This window comes from Eulemur rufifrons, chromosome 4, assembly GCF_041146395.1.
Source record: "Eulemur rufifrons isolate Redbay chromosome 4, OSU_ERuf_1, whole genome shotgun sequence".
NCBI lineage: Eukaryota > Metazoa > Chordata > Mammalia > Primates > Lemuridae > Eulemur > Eulemur rufifrons.
The window spans coordinates 20,529,178-20,542,855 of record NC_090986.1 but is presented as its reverse complement, the minus strand read 5'-3'; the positions used below and the strand labels follow the sequence as shown (position 1 = coordinate 20,542,855).

At 42.8% G+C, this 13,678-nt stretch overlaps 1 protein-coding gene across 3 annotated transcripts in view; it reads right to left on the bottom strand.

The window, feature by feature from the left end:
• The window catches only part of CLYBL (citramalyl-CoA lyase), a 235,928-nt gene that overhangs the window by 178,874 nt on the left and 43,376 nt on the right, over window positions 1-13,678 (bottom strand). The gene's annotated exons all lie outside the window — the stretch shown is intronic.

The following is a 13,678-nucleotide window of genomic DNA, read 5'->3' as shown; positions in this document are numbered from 1 at the left end:
ACTAAGCAATCATAAAACCAAGATTCACACAATTGTGCGCTAAAAAGGGAATTGTATATTGTCACATAATTTTATTCTCCTGTTTTTTGTCATCTTTTATAGATATCATGTGGAATCAAAATAACTTCTTCCGTCCCAGGTTTGTGTTTTCTAGCCATTTTACATACCAAATATATTTGTTAAGCAGTATTCTCTGGTAATACAAAGCTGGTAGTATGTGGCATGTTATGAATTATTTGTCTTTTATTGTTTCTTCATCTATAAAACCAGGATAATAGTATCATCCTGTAGAACTCATTCAAACATTATACGTAATGTTTGCAAAAGTGCATTAAAAATTATAAAGTGCTATGCAAAGGTAAGATATTTTTAGCAATCATAATTTCATAGTCTATGGAACAAAAACTACTGAAAAATAAAACATCCACTCTCCCAATCTCCCTTATGATTAAATAAAGAAGCACATTTATATGGATTATTTCTAAACAGCGTTTCACAATTTTCTTTAAGGTACCCACTTCAGGAGATTACAGATTCCAGAGAAAAATTACTTCTACATTTGACAAGTTTTAAAATACAAAAGCAAACAATTTCAGAAACTTTATTTGTAGCCTTTATCTTCCTAAAAGTTACTGTAGCCAGTTCAGAATCCTAAGAGGACAGAAAAACTTTTGTCCAAGGGGATGGGTCCCAGAGCCAAATCGGCATCAAACTTGATATCTATGACATTGATTTATCTTGGTAAACGTCAGTGGTCAAGAGTTATAATCCATTTAGATCACTGGACAAAGCAAATGCCGGCACCACTGACTTTTTCTCTTTTTCCTTTAAGTTTGTAAAATAAAGCACAGAAAGAGAGAAAGAACTTTTGAAGGATAAATGCTATTTACAAAGTCCTTAAGGAGAAAAATTGTATTGATTATTAAAGTTTCATTAAATTTGCAGTTTTATCCCTCCCTGTATCACCTGAAACAAAAGAAATGAGTTCCAGCCTCAGGATCCTGGTTTATTTTTCCCCCCTTCCCTTTGGAAACCAAGCCTGCAATGTGCTCTGGAAGAGGCAGTAGCAACACGGGATCCCTCCGAGCCCAGCTTTAGTGAAAATGGAGCAGCTCAGGTTGTCCCTGTGAGATGCCAGCTGGCTTCTGCACAAAGGTGACAAGCTTCCTTTGTTTGTTGCTAATCCCTTTGGCTTTCTTAGTGTTCCCAAGTCACGTAGAAATGCACCAGACATTTCCATCAGGTAGACACAGCATTGATGCCTGGTCTCGATGCTAGGTGGTTGTGGTGCCCAGGTCCCTAGGTGTGTCCCCAACTCTACGGCCCGGAGCACTCATTCAAGCGGGCACACCAAAAAATAGGTTGGTTACACTTCCTTATGAGCCAGTTCTGCTGCCCAGCAGTGGAATGTGAGGACACACTAGGCCGTGGGATGGGGGTGGGCAGCAGTGATGCTGCAGGTGAGGGTGACGGCAGAGATGGTTGAGCGAGAACTACCACAGAGACATTCTTTCTTGGCCAGGTAAAATGGCCCTAATCAAGCAGCACACACCCAAGGATGCCAACCAGAAAACGTTATTATTTATATCCACACATGGGGCTAGTATCAAACAACACCATTTGCTCCAGTTTCAGGCATTGTTCAATCAATGGATGCATATCTTTAGGGTTTATAAAGTAAGAGAAAATATTTCCTTTGGGGTTTATTTAAGTAGCACAACGTGAGCCAAGAGAAGTGATAAGCTTGCACTGCTCTGTTTCCATTATAGCATATTCCTTGTCAAATAATCATATTTTGAAGCCACAGTTCATTAACTGTATCTCATTCCCTGTATTTGGATGTGTTTGAGTAATTTTATTTAACTTTCTCTTAAAGAAAATATTCAGTGTACGGCATCCAGCCTGAGATGTTTTTCCTTTGTATCAGCAGTGACTCTCTCATATCACATACCATATTTGAAGTCCTTGAATAGTGGCCAGTTAAAAAGTAAATATAAGCAACAAATCACATTACAAGAAATAACAACATCAATAAAGGAACAAGTTCTCGTGCAATCTGAAAAATACTTAATTCTTAATGTCTCATTATCCCTTATCAAAACTGGTATAATGCTCTGTGAGAATGGGGAAATATTTTATAAATGTGTTGTATTTTATAAATCATTAAATTGGACAGTGGCAAAGGATAAAGTGGTATTTATTACCCATTTGTCAGGTTATCCCATAAATCTGTATCTTTAAATGTGACAATTTGTCAAATTTGTTACTAGCAATACTAATGAAAAATGTAAGTCTTCTCCTAAAAAATCTTTATTTTCGACTATAACATTGTCTGACAAAAAAAGTTTTAAAGACTACATAAATCTATTTCTTAAAGCATAAATTCAACAAAATAGAACCCATGGTCTAACATCGGTAGCTAATCTGATTCTCTACGAAAGTAGCTATAAGGAAGAGATACTAGAAGAGATTTAGAATCTATTTTGGATCAAAAGTATTGATAAAATTCCACTCCCTTAAAAAAAAACTATAAATAGCTTTTGTCAGATTTTTAAAAAAGGATTTTGAGTGCTAACATCTAGTCAAGTTACTAAAAATCACAGAGCACAATTAAATCTGCGATGAGATGGATCTTAAACAATCCAAAACTTTTTAAACTTCTGTGGCTTTTAGTAAAAGCATCACAAAGTAAACGACAACCAGGGTAAACCTCTTTAAAGGGACAAAATAGCAAGGAAAGGTCAGGGAGCCAAGCGGGTCAACAAAGTCCTTCCCAATTTGGGGTCATTCTTCCCTCCAGCACTGATTGGTCTCCCAATAAATTCCACATCAGCCCCTCCCTTCAGCTGCGGCAGAAACAGAAACACTTGAACTGCCTTCTCTCTCCACAAAAGTTTAGTTTGCTGATTGGGCCTGAAACAAAGGGAAGACAGCAGGGGCACAATTTATAAGGGGGCAGGGGAGGCTGACAGGCCATTGTGCTCTGGAGGCATCCACAAGCTGTTAATTCTATTTTAACGTCGTTAATAAGACTGTTAACACTTCAGACTTTGTTTAGAGACCTTGAAAACATCAACAAACTCTCAAACGACCCACCTGAAATAAAACAGTATCCACTTTGGAAGCATCAAAATCATACTTTTTTTTTTTTTTAAGTCCTTAAAATACAAAGAGTAAAGAAAAGAAAAAGGAAATCTATTTCTGCAAATCGTGTGCAAAGTCTCCAAATTCTTATGTTTCATACACTTGGAACATCCTTTTTATTATTTTGATTATATCACTTCAATCTAATGTTATACCAAATAAATATGTTATACCAAATAAAATGTTATACCAAAATGGAATCATTTCCATGTGCATATGTAAAAAGGAATGTAAAGATACAATGTACAGGTTTAATAAGAGATTTAACAGCAATTAATTTTGCAATAGAATAGAGAAATGTTTTAATCTCAGTCTTGAAAGAATTAAGAAAACAATCCGTTACAGAAGGGAAGTTTTTGTCCAACTCTCATGTCCAACTAAAAAACTGTTGAGTAATTTTAGTAACAGTAAAAAGTTCTAATTCATGGTTTAAGGGAAATACAAATTTCTGGAAATTCTTTTACTGTTTTTTTTCCCTCTTTTGCTTTACTTTGCTTAACTTTAGGGATTAAGACTATTCAACATAAAAAGCATTATGCTTAAAATTAAGGAAACCAAATAACTCAGTAATCAACATTCAACAATCTATTGTTAAAGAAGAAATTATTTCATTTGAATTGTTCATTGTAAATATGTTTTGTCAAACTTTTTTTCAATTATAAGAGCTTATTTCTTACAGGATGGTCTATTGAAATTATTATAATTGACATTTAACCATCTTTTCATTTAAAGTAAAAAACTCAAAATATATGGCAAGGAATTTTCAGTAACGCTTTTGAAAACAATTTTTTGGACACTGTGCATCTGAAATCTTAATGACTGAAAAAATCTGAAGCACTCCGGATGTGGCTTGAAGTGTTGACTTTCCAACACACTATAATGCACATTTGTACATGTTAATTTTAAATATCCTTGCCTGTGATTTAAAGGAACAATTATTTAATACACTTACTGGCACTGATGAGCACACAAAAAAAAAAAACCAACGAGAAATTAAAATGCAATCAAATTATGTAGAAGGGATATACAGCTTTTAGAAGAAAGCAAAGAATTCTAGGGAATATTTAAATATTTCTGTCTGTTGGTAGCCATTGGTGGGTTAGAATAGGGGGAGACAGTGAATGAAAAGACTAGAGAGACTATTCACAAACAAGGATATTAATATGAGAACACAAGAGTATAAACTTATGGGTAAGTGCAGAGGCAACTCTAAATGCATTTCCACACTGAACACAATACAGAGATTGTGTTCTCAACAGGTCAAACAACCAATGAGCAAACGCTGGTACGAGGCATGGCGACTTCGGGTGACACAGTCGGTGAAAGCATCAATCACCGCACGTTTTTAAAAGTGGAAACCGAGGCAGTTACCCTGAAGGATGACCGCTGGAGGAATAATATTTGGCTACCACTGTTCAATTGCCTTTCCCAGACACAATGCCGTGCTTGTTTCTCTGGCTTCCTACAATCTTTCATGTTTCAGATACACACATTTCAATCCAAGTATTTCAGTTGCCATAACAACTTCATAAATTTGTTCTCAAATGTCCTTTTTAATCACATCATTTAAGACAAACTGGATGTGTCGGTAGAGTGCCTCAATTTATTCCATTCACACCTAGCTTGTGAGGGGCCTGGTATTTGTTTCTTTTTCTCTAAGAAGTTCAAACACCTGAAAGTAACGTCACTATCTTCTCTCTCTCTCTCTCTCTCTCCATAGGCAAAGGAGATTTTTAAAAGATGTGTTTATGTGTGTCCTTATTATCAAGATTTTAAAACCAAGGTGATGTAATGCCCAGAAAGCGTCCCCTGGTTCACAGAAGAGAGACTGTTAACGCCACCCAGGTCTGTAAGCAGGCCCCTACCCAGACAGTGCTGCTTTATTTCCAGATATCAATTATTTATGCTGCCAAACAGGTTTGTGATAGAATCCTAGTGGTTTTAATTGGCTTCTGGCGACTATTACTACACACTACCTTTAAAATATCATCTACCTTATGAAAGGAAAATAAAACTATGCTAATGTATAACAGTTTCAACGGCATACATTAATTTTTAAACTACTCTGGGATGCTTTACGATTTCATGCCAATAAAGAATAAGGCATAGTATCCCTGGCATCGTTAAATAAATGACTTCTGCCAACATCAACAACCAAACAATAGAAAACAGGATGCCACCAACAAATGGAGAAGGGGGTGTCAAAAAATTCAAGCCCAGCTTTTTTGCATATGTAGTGAAACCGAAGGCACTTCCCCAGCTAGTATTGAAATGCACAGATAAGAACACAAAAGGCCTTGAAGTGGTTTGGAGGGTCCCAATTTGCTATTAAACCAGCAGATGGAAACCTGTGAAAGTCCACTTAACTGAACTTTAGAATGGCTTCAGTGTAAAATCAAATCGAGAGTCAGCCACAAGTCAGGGCGATCAACAATTCTAAACAGTTTTATTTTTAAATTGCACTATGAGTTTGTTAGGAAAAAAAAAAAATATATATATATATATATTTAAGCATAGGGGATGAGTTAGAGGAGGAAAATACTGTTCATAACCCCCATCTGTCGGAAATTAAAATGCAGGGTGAATGGCATGCAACTAAGAACCAGCAAAGAGTAAATATTGGTTATATTTAGGAAAGAGCACAAAAACAAATGTGACATAAAAAGTTAGACCTTTTACTTCAAAAAATACTGAGCGACTAATTCTTAGCCACTGGGGGAAAAAATCTCTTTTAATTATGCAAAAAGTGAAGAGAAGGTAGTAGGATTCTTTACCTTTGAATACTAAATTAGGGAACAGCAGCATCAAAGGCAGGCTTGATCTGTTTTGCCTGAAAAATTAATAGGCTTTTACAAGTCCTTTGCAATATAGCCTAGACTTGCAAAACAAGAGGCTCTGGTGACACCAACAGTCCCGGGAACAAAATGCAGCTGTGGTGGTGGGTTTGGGGTTGGGGGAAGGTTTCTGTTGTTTGTTTTTTGGGGTATTTTTTGTTTGTTTGTTTCCTTTAATCAAAATGGCTACACCCTTCAGCCAAAACTCGGAGGGCCTGCACGCACGATGTTACCTCCTTCCCACCTTCCTCCGGCCTCCTCTCCCTCTCCTTCCTACCCTCGGCGCCCCGCCCCAAGGCCTGGCCACCCCAACTCGCACTTTCAAAGGGCAGGGAGTTGAAAGCAGGGGAGGACCGAGCGAGGGAAAGGGATGCCGTGTAGGAAAGACCTCAAGTCAGCATTCCTCAGCGGCTGCAGAGCTTCACCCTTGTTTTCTTTCCCTTCTTCCCTCCTGGAAGGGGGAGGCGGGACCCAGCACTTCAAAGGGGACACTTTCTGGGTGCGTGGAAGGACTTGTTATCTAGTTCCCGTTCTTCCCAGCAGCTCGAGGAACACTGAAGGGGGTTATTATCATTGAGAAGTCTAAAGTTCCCTCTTTTAGAACCCCACAACACTTTTCATCTCCAGCGGCCGGCGGCTGCGACTACCCGGGCGGGGAGGGCGACAGCACCGTGGCCCCGAAGAGGGGCGCGAGCCCCCAGCGCAGCAGCGGGGCGGGCCACCCTGCGCGTCCCCCTCCTGTCCGCGGCGGCGCCGGGAGGGCCAGGGCCCTGCGCGGCTTCATAGTGGGAAGCCGAGAGGGCAGGATGCAAGGAGGGCAGGATGCAAGGAGGGCACGGGCCTGGGTTCTGCCTGGGACCAAGGAAATGTGGAGACTAAGCCAGTGCCTCCCGACGAAACCACCTTGGCTTCGGTTCCCGGGAAACGCAGATCGAGAAACTAGCTGAAGATGACTATTTACAGGCTAACGAAAGCACAGCTGCTTAATTCACTCCACAACAAATCTTAATTTAAAACAAAGCAGCTAAGTTTAGAGAGTGCTTAAAGGCCCTTCACACAGGAACACGTGCAGTACAAAGTGCATGCAATATTTCCTTTAAAAAAAAAAAGTCAGGATCGAGGATCAAGTTAGAACTACCTTAATCTTCTTTTAAAGGGTTTAATTTTTTCACCTCCCCCCTCCAATTAGGTCAGAATTTAGATAATGTTATGAAGATCTAACTACAATCCGGTTATTTTACTGCCTTTTTATAAGAAAAGATGAGAAAGAGATGTCTGTGTCTTAATCCTACAAAGCCCCAAATCTGAATTTAAAAGCATAACATTACTAAACAATTATAGGGAAAGTCAAGAAAGATTTTTTAAAGAGCTATCAAAAGACAATATTTGCATAGAATTCCAGCATTAGCAGTGAGCCTGACACAGCAAAACCATTGTACTTTCCACTAGTTTTGTTTTGCTCTATACAGCTGTGTTTTCACAGATGCAAAGCCATGTGTCTCCACCAAAAGGTTTAGCCCTCCCTTCAGATGTGAATGCAGATCAAAGGTTCAAACGCAGAAATACAAGATCCTTTTCCCTCTGGAACATGTTTTTATTTTTCTGCAGTGGCTGCAAACCAGAATTTCCATCTGTTGTCCTTCTGCAGTGTACAGGTTAACCTTAGCAGTGGGGCTCGGAGCACTGTTATCTCAGCTAAGAAGCACACAGATGAAGCACGTCTGCATGAACCATCAGAACAGCTCCCCGAGATGTCCACACAGCTACAAGAAAACTGACCAGGCAGGAGCAGAATCCATTTTAGGTGACATACAGAAATTAATTTTTATTTCTGTGCAGCATCAGAACAGACGATGAATTTAAGATGGGGTTTTGCTTTTACACCACATGGACCTTGGTACGGAGAGTAACATCGACTGGGCTTCCCCATCTCTTCTCCCTCCTGGCCCTGCAATAAAACATCTTGCATTGGAATTTCAGTTTGCTGAAAATTCCCTCACAATAGAAAAGGATTTGATTTAAAAAAAAAAACAAAAAACTCATTAATCTTAAATATATTACATTACAATTTACCAACCCATAATTTTGAATGGAAATATTTTTAAAACATTTCTGTTACCTATAATCCTTTTTAAAAACTCTTGCCCCATCAATTTCCATCCTTTTATTAAATATACCTTCAAAATGACTGAAAAAAGAAGCACATTTCCCTCTGCTACCTACTCTAAAAATGGATTTACTGCCATGTAAACATTTACTTAGGAGAACAGTAAAAATGTACCAACGTAGCTAACAGGGTGGGAGGCTCTAAAGGTGTTTTCGCCAGGTTTTAAAAGTCACTGAATATTGAGAGAAAAACAAGCTAGAGAGAGACGTATATATGCCTATCTACCTATTTGTAGAGGATCAAGAGAGGCTAGAGCGATGAATGGATGGATGGAGAGATGACAGATACAAAGCTTTGGCTAGTCCCTCGTGAGATTTTACAGATGCCCAAAGTGGAAAGTGTCACGGACGGGTCTGAACGCTGGTGTGCGAGTGCCATCTAGTGGTCCGCCTAGAACTGCATCCGGGTCTATTCACCTACAAACACTCCATCCTAAAGTCCAGCTCCCACTTCCCCACCCCATTCTGCCTCAACTCCAGCAATCCCAACCCTGCTGCCCAACACTGTAGCTTTTCTGCCCTAATTACAAAATAAACTAGAAAGCCAAAAAGCCTCAGGAAACTTAAAGCAGGAAGAAGGATGATCCAAAGGTGGGGGTGGGTCTGGCAAAAGCAAAAGTGTGGTATCAGAGGTTTCCCTGCTGAGTGCTGTCTCAGAGCTATACAGGGAAGCTCAAAGGGGCTGTTTCTACGTAAGGAATTGTCTTGGCCACACCTGAGGACTAGACTAAATGAACAAACAGGGAGTTCTGCCGTCCACACATGCCTACTCTCTGGAGTCAGTATATTAACCTTCCTGGGGGAAAATAATTAATTCTACAACTGGGCGCTCATAAATATACCCTCTTAGGTACTCTGTAAAAAGTCAAGTCCAACAGGACGCAAGTGGCACTGGTGTTGGTGATGTGAGGCATCAGGGAGGGCTGTGTTGCCGACTGACAACAGGCCCCAGAAGCAAGGCCAACATAACTTCCGAGGCTTCAAATACTTGCCCAATTTGTACACTCCATGCTGACCAACCCAGCGACACACTGTTCACTGGGATGAGAGAGGACACCACCCTGGCTCTTCCAAGCACACCTCCAGCCCCCGTGGAGGCATCAGAGCCCACTGACCTGCATTCTTCCCAGCTACTAGTGGCCGCTGAGCTGCCTTCATTCTGAGTCACACTTTTGTGTGCAGACACCTGGAAGAGCATATGCTATCCTGACAGTAACGAAATGCAACACTGTAGCACTGGGCCGTCTCTCCCGTGGGTTCTTAGGCCTGGCAGGGTTCTTCCTGTAGGTCAGCCATTGCATAGAAAGAATGGGCTTTGGAGCAGGTCTGGGCCAGAATCCTGGTTCTGCCAAGCATCAACATAAGATCTCAGCAAGATACTTAACTCTCTGGGTCTTGTGCTCATCCAATATGAACGAGGGATGCTAACACCTATCTGACAGGGCTCACAACAGAGTTAAATGAAATGATGTACTCGGCAAGTACCCAGCTCAGAGCCAACCTAGGGGTAGGACACTCAACGCATATTCATTGACTGACAGAAAGAAGAGAAATGGCCAAGGGATGACAGAGGCGTGAACAGCCATGGGGAGTACACCTTGATGAACCCACAGCATTGTTCATGTTTCCCCTGCCCATGCTGAATGGGGCACGTGGGCACCACTTATGCCCTAGAATCTAGGTTCTCAAGGGAGGCAGATCCAGGCACACAGGACTAGCTTCTCACCTACTGGCTCTGTGACCTTGGTCAATCTGCTTCCTTATCTGTAAAATGAAGCTTATGATAGGACCAAGCTTACAGGACCATGCAGAAGCAGAGAAATAGGTAAAGCCCTGAGTGCAGCCTGGAGCACGTGGCAGTGTGAGGTTTGAGCTATCAGCCTCTGCATTTGTCCGGGTAGGGTTAATATCAGCACTCGTATTTCCCATTGTTACTAACAAGACAAGCTTCCTATATTCCAGTGTCACCTGTTGGATTATGGCAAGGAGGACCCTTGCATATTTTAATTTTGTTAAAATGCTACTTATTCTAAAACCCAACTTGTGCCTCCATTCGGCTCATTACTGGCCTTGAGGCTGTAGGGTATGTGCTCTGTCCGCTTCCATTTCACCCACTGTGATGACATGGAAGCAGCCCAATATAGCAGGAAAAAGAACACTTGGGAGCAGAGGATTAGGGTCAGCCAGGCTCCCCACCACATGCAAGGTTTGGGACAAGGGTACAGCAGAGGCCCCAAGTCCCCGCCGGCCCCTCCTCTTCATACCACACATGTGTGACACGTCAGCCTGCACATCCAAGCTCCTGCCTCACTCCCCACCCCCAGCACACCCCTTAGCTACCCCTCAGGTCTGGGGCACAAGCACTGCCACTGACACTGTCTGCTCTCTAGGATGGACCCAGGGAGAGACCTATGGATGCCCAGCTAAGGAAACATTTCCCAGCCTCTTCTGCATCTGGGTGCATTCACAGCACAAAGTTCTGGTTGGTGGGACGTGGTCAGGGTGAGCAGAAGTACGGCATGCCTAAGAAGGAAGGAGCATGTTCCCCTGTCCCGTGTGAGGGGGGAGGCCTGAACAGCCATCTCAGGGAAGATGCGTATGGTGTCTGAGGATGGCAGAGCCGCAGGTAAAGGAGCCTGGGTCCTCACTGAGATGTATCAGCCTTGCACCACCTACCCACATTTAAGTGAGAGAGAAAGAAGTTATCTTTGATAACATTATCCTTGAATTTGGGGCTTTTTTGATGACCACACTCAAACCTGTATCCTCAATTATACCCTAGTTATTGGATGAGTTGAACAAAACAGGCACCTCCAGCCCACTGTGCCTGGCGTATCATCCTTGAATCGATCTAAATTTGAACAGAAGGAACAAATGAACAAAAACTACTACTCCTAGCTGTTCTGCTAGGAGATCTGGACTGCTATGAGATTCCAAAGTAGAAGGGAAGATTAATAAAAACTAGCAAGGAAAAAAAAAAAACAAGAAAAAAAAAAACTGGAGAACAAATAGGAAGCCAAGAAAAGGAGAAAATAAAAAAATAATCACAACAGTTTCTCGTGGTTTTTTTGAATTTTCAAATAGATACACATGATTAAGTAGATTTATATTAAAATTAAACATTATTTCATTTGATTGTAACAATACTGATGAATAAAGACCATTACCTTCAGGTAAGTAGACAGAGGCACAGACACCTGCCCATGAGCCCCGAGGGAGTTGGTGGGACCTGCAGTTCTGGAACCTAAGCATCTCAGGTGTTCTCTTCTACATGGGATCTTTTTTCCAGCCAGTCCTCTTTTTCCCCAGGTTAACAGCCTCATGACACAGACTACTCAGCAGTGGCCAGCAACTTAATCTTGCTCTTTTGTTTTATTTATTTATTTGGAGACAGAGTCTGTTCTGCTGCCCTCACTAGAGTGCAGTGGTGTGATCATAGCTCACAGCAACCTCACACTCCTGGGCTCAAGCGATCCTCCTGCCTCTGCCTCCCAACCTCTGGGACTACAGGTGCATGCCACCACGCCCCACTAACTTTTTTATTTTTAGTAGAGATGGGGTCTGGCTCTTGATCAGGCTGGTCTCGAACTCCTGACCTCAAGCAATCCTTGCATCTTGGCCTGCCAGAATGCTAGGATTGCAGTGTGAGCAACTGAGCCTGGCCAATCCTGGTCATTTAAAAACAGCACATCTATCATGATACTCCCATCTGAAGCATCCACAGACACTCTGAGCAGCCTACGAAGCAACATCTAAAATCCTTCACCTAGAATTCAAGGCTCTCCACAATGTGGTCCAAATGCAACCTTCCAACATCATTCTCCACTGCTCCTCGATACAAACCCTTCCCTTCAAATCAGCTTCTTTGCCTTTTCCTAAAACATTGCACACATTCCCACCTCCCATGATTTTGCACATGTAGTTCCGCCTCCCCAGGGGCAGGCCCTGCTATCACACATGTGCAAGGCCCGCCATAGTCAAGTGTTATTTCCTGCCACCTGCTCACCATCTTCTAGGCTGTGTTTCCCCCAGCTCATGACTGTAACTCCTCTCACCTTTATTATCAGTCACACAAAGTGGCCAGCACAGTCTTCCACTTGGTAGAGGGGTATCCATTATTTTGATTTGATTGATTTAAAAAGAGAAATAAGCTCTAGGGGTATACTCACCCCCAAGACCCAGCCAAGATCCTGCCTGTTCTGAGTGGCTTCGCCCATGAGGGTGGAGGTAAAAGAGGACACTATGCCATTTGTGGTTTAGGTGGCATTGCTGGGACACTGGCGACACTTTCACACCTCATCCGCCCCATGTCGTCTCTGTTCCCTGCACCCACAGGTCCTATTTTTGGCTAATCAATGCTGGCAAGCAGGGGCTATGTTTCATCCCTTCCCAGGGGGATCTGCATTTTAATAAATGACTTCCTTTCTTGCTCAGAATCCCTGGCAAGGCACACCAGACAGGCCAGCCAGGGTGCTCGAGTGCTAGAAACGAAGGGTCAGTACCGTGGTGAACATTCACTGGTTACTGACTGCCCCAAGATCCACTCCACCACTTTCAGAAACTGCCTCATCCTACCCAAAGCTTACAGTCTGTGGGGATTATCATCAAGCTGCCCAGCTCTCCCACAGCCAAAAGGTGGGCCCGGTTAGACCAGACACCTCCTTCCCTGGAGCCTGCACCCTGAGCAGTTAGGGCCGAGCCCTCTGGCAGCACCTCTCTCTGGTGGCTGTGCGGGGACATGCTGGAGGGGCTGGAGCTGCCTTCCCACCGACTCTGAGTGTGCCCATATCCTTCCAGGAGACACCCCGCTTGCCCAAGAGAGCCAGATGTGATGCCTGTTGCTTTCAACCAAGACTCTTGCCTGACGGAAAGCCACAACCCAGAATTCCATTTCATTCAAAAAATATTTATTCAATTTTTGCCATGTGCTCAGCACCAGAACAGGTGCTAGGCTTTCAAACAGGTACAAGAAGTAGCCCTACACTCCAGGAGGTTGAATCTAATATGGGAGACAGCATAGGGTGCAAAGAGCAAAGATCACATATAAGCAAAGCTACCAGAATGCAGCGGAAGGGTGTCTGCCACCCACGCTGTGATTGGCAGGATCTTGCCACGTGGGGGATGGGAGGTGGCTCTGCAGGAGAAAGAGCAGGTAAGCCCCGGGACAGACAGGAAAGAGCTGGGGTGGCCCATCACAGGGAAGATTTTAATGTGACTAGGAGGTCAGGGACGTGGGCTGGGAGTGAGGTGATTCTGGAAAGGTAACCTAGGATCAGAGTGTAAAGAGCACTGCATGGCCATGGGAGGTCTTCATTCCTCAGTGTTGAGAGCTAGTGATGCTTTTGGAGAGGAGGGCAATGAGGTCTGTGTTCAGAGAGCTCCTTCTGGAAGATGGATGGAGAGGAGAGGAGGAGCGGAGGAGGCCCGGGGTGGCTGGAGCCATGCTGAGACACACAGCACCAGGGCTTTCAGCTACAGGATGTGGAAAGGTAGCCTCGGAGTCCACGGCCTTGCTTAGTGCAGTGACCAGAACA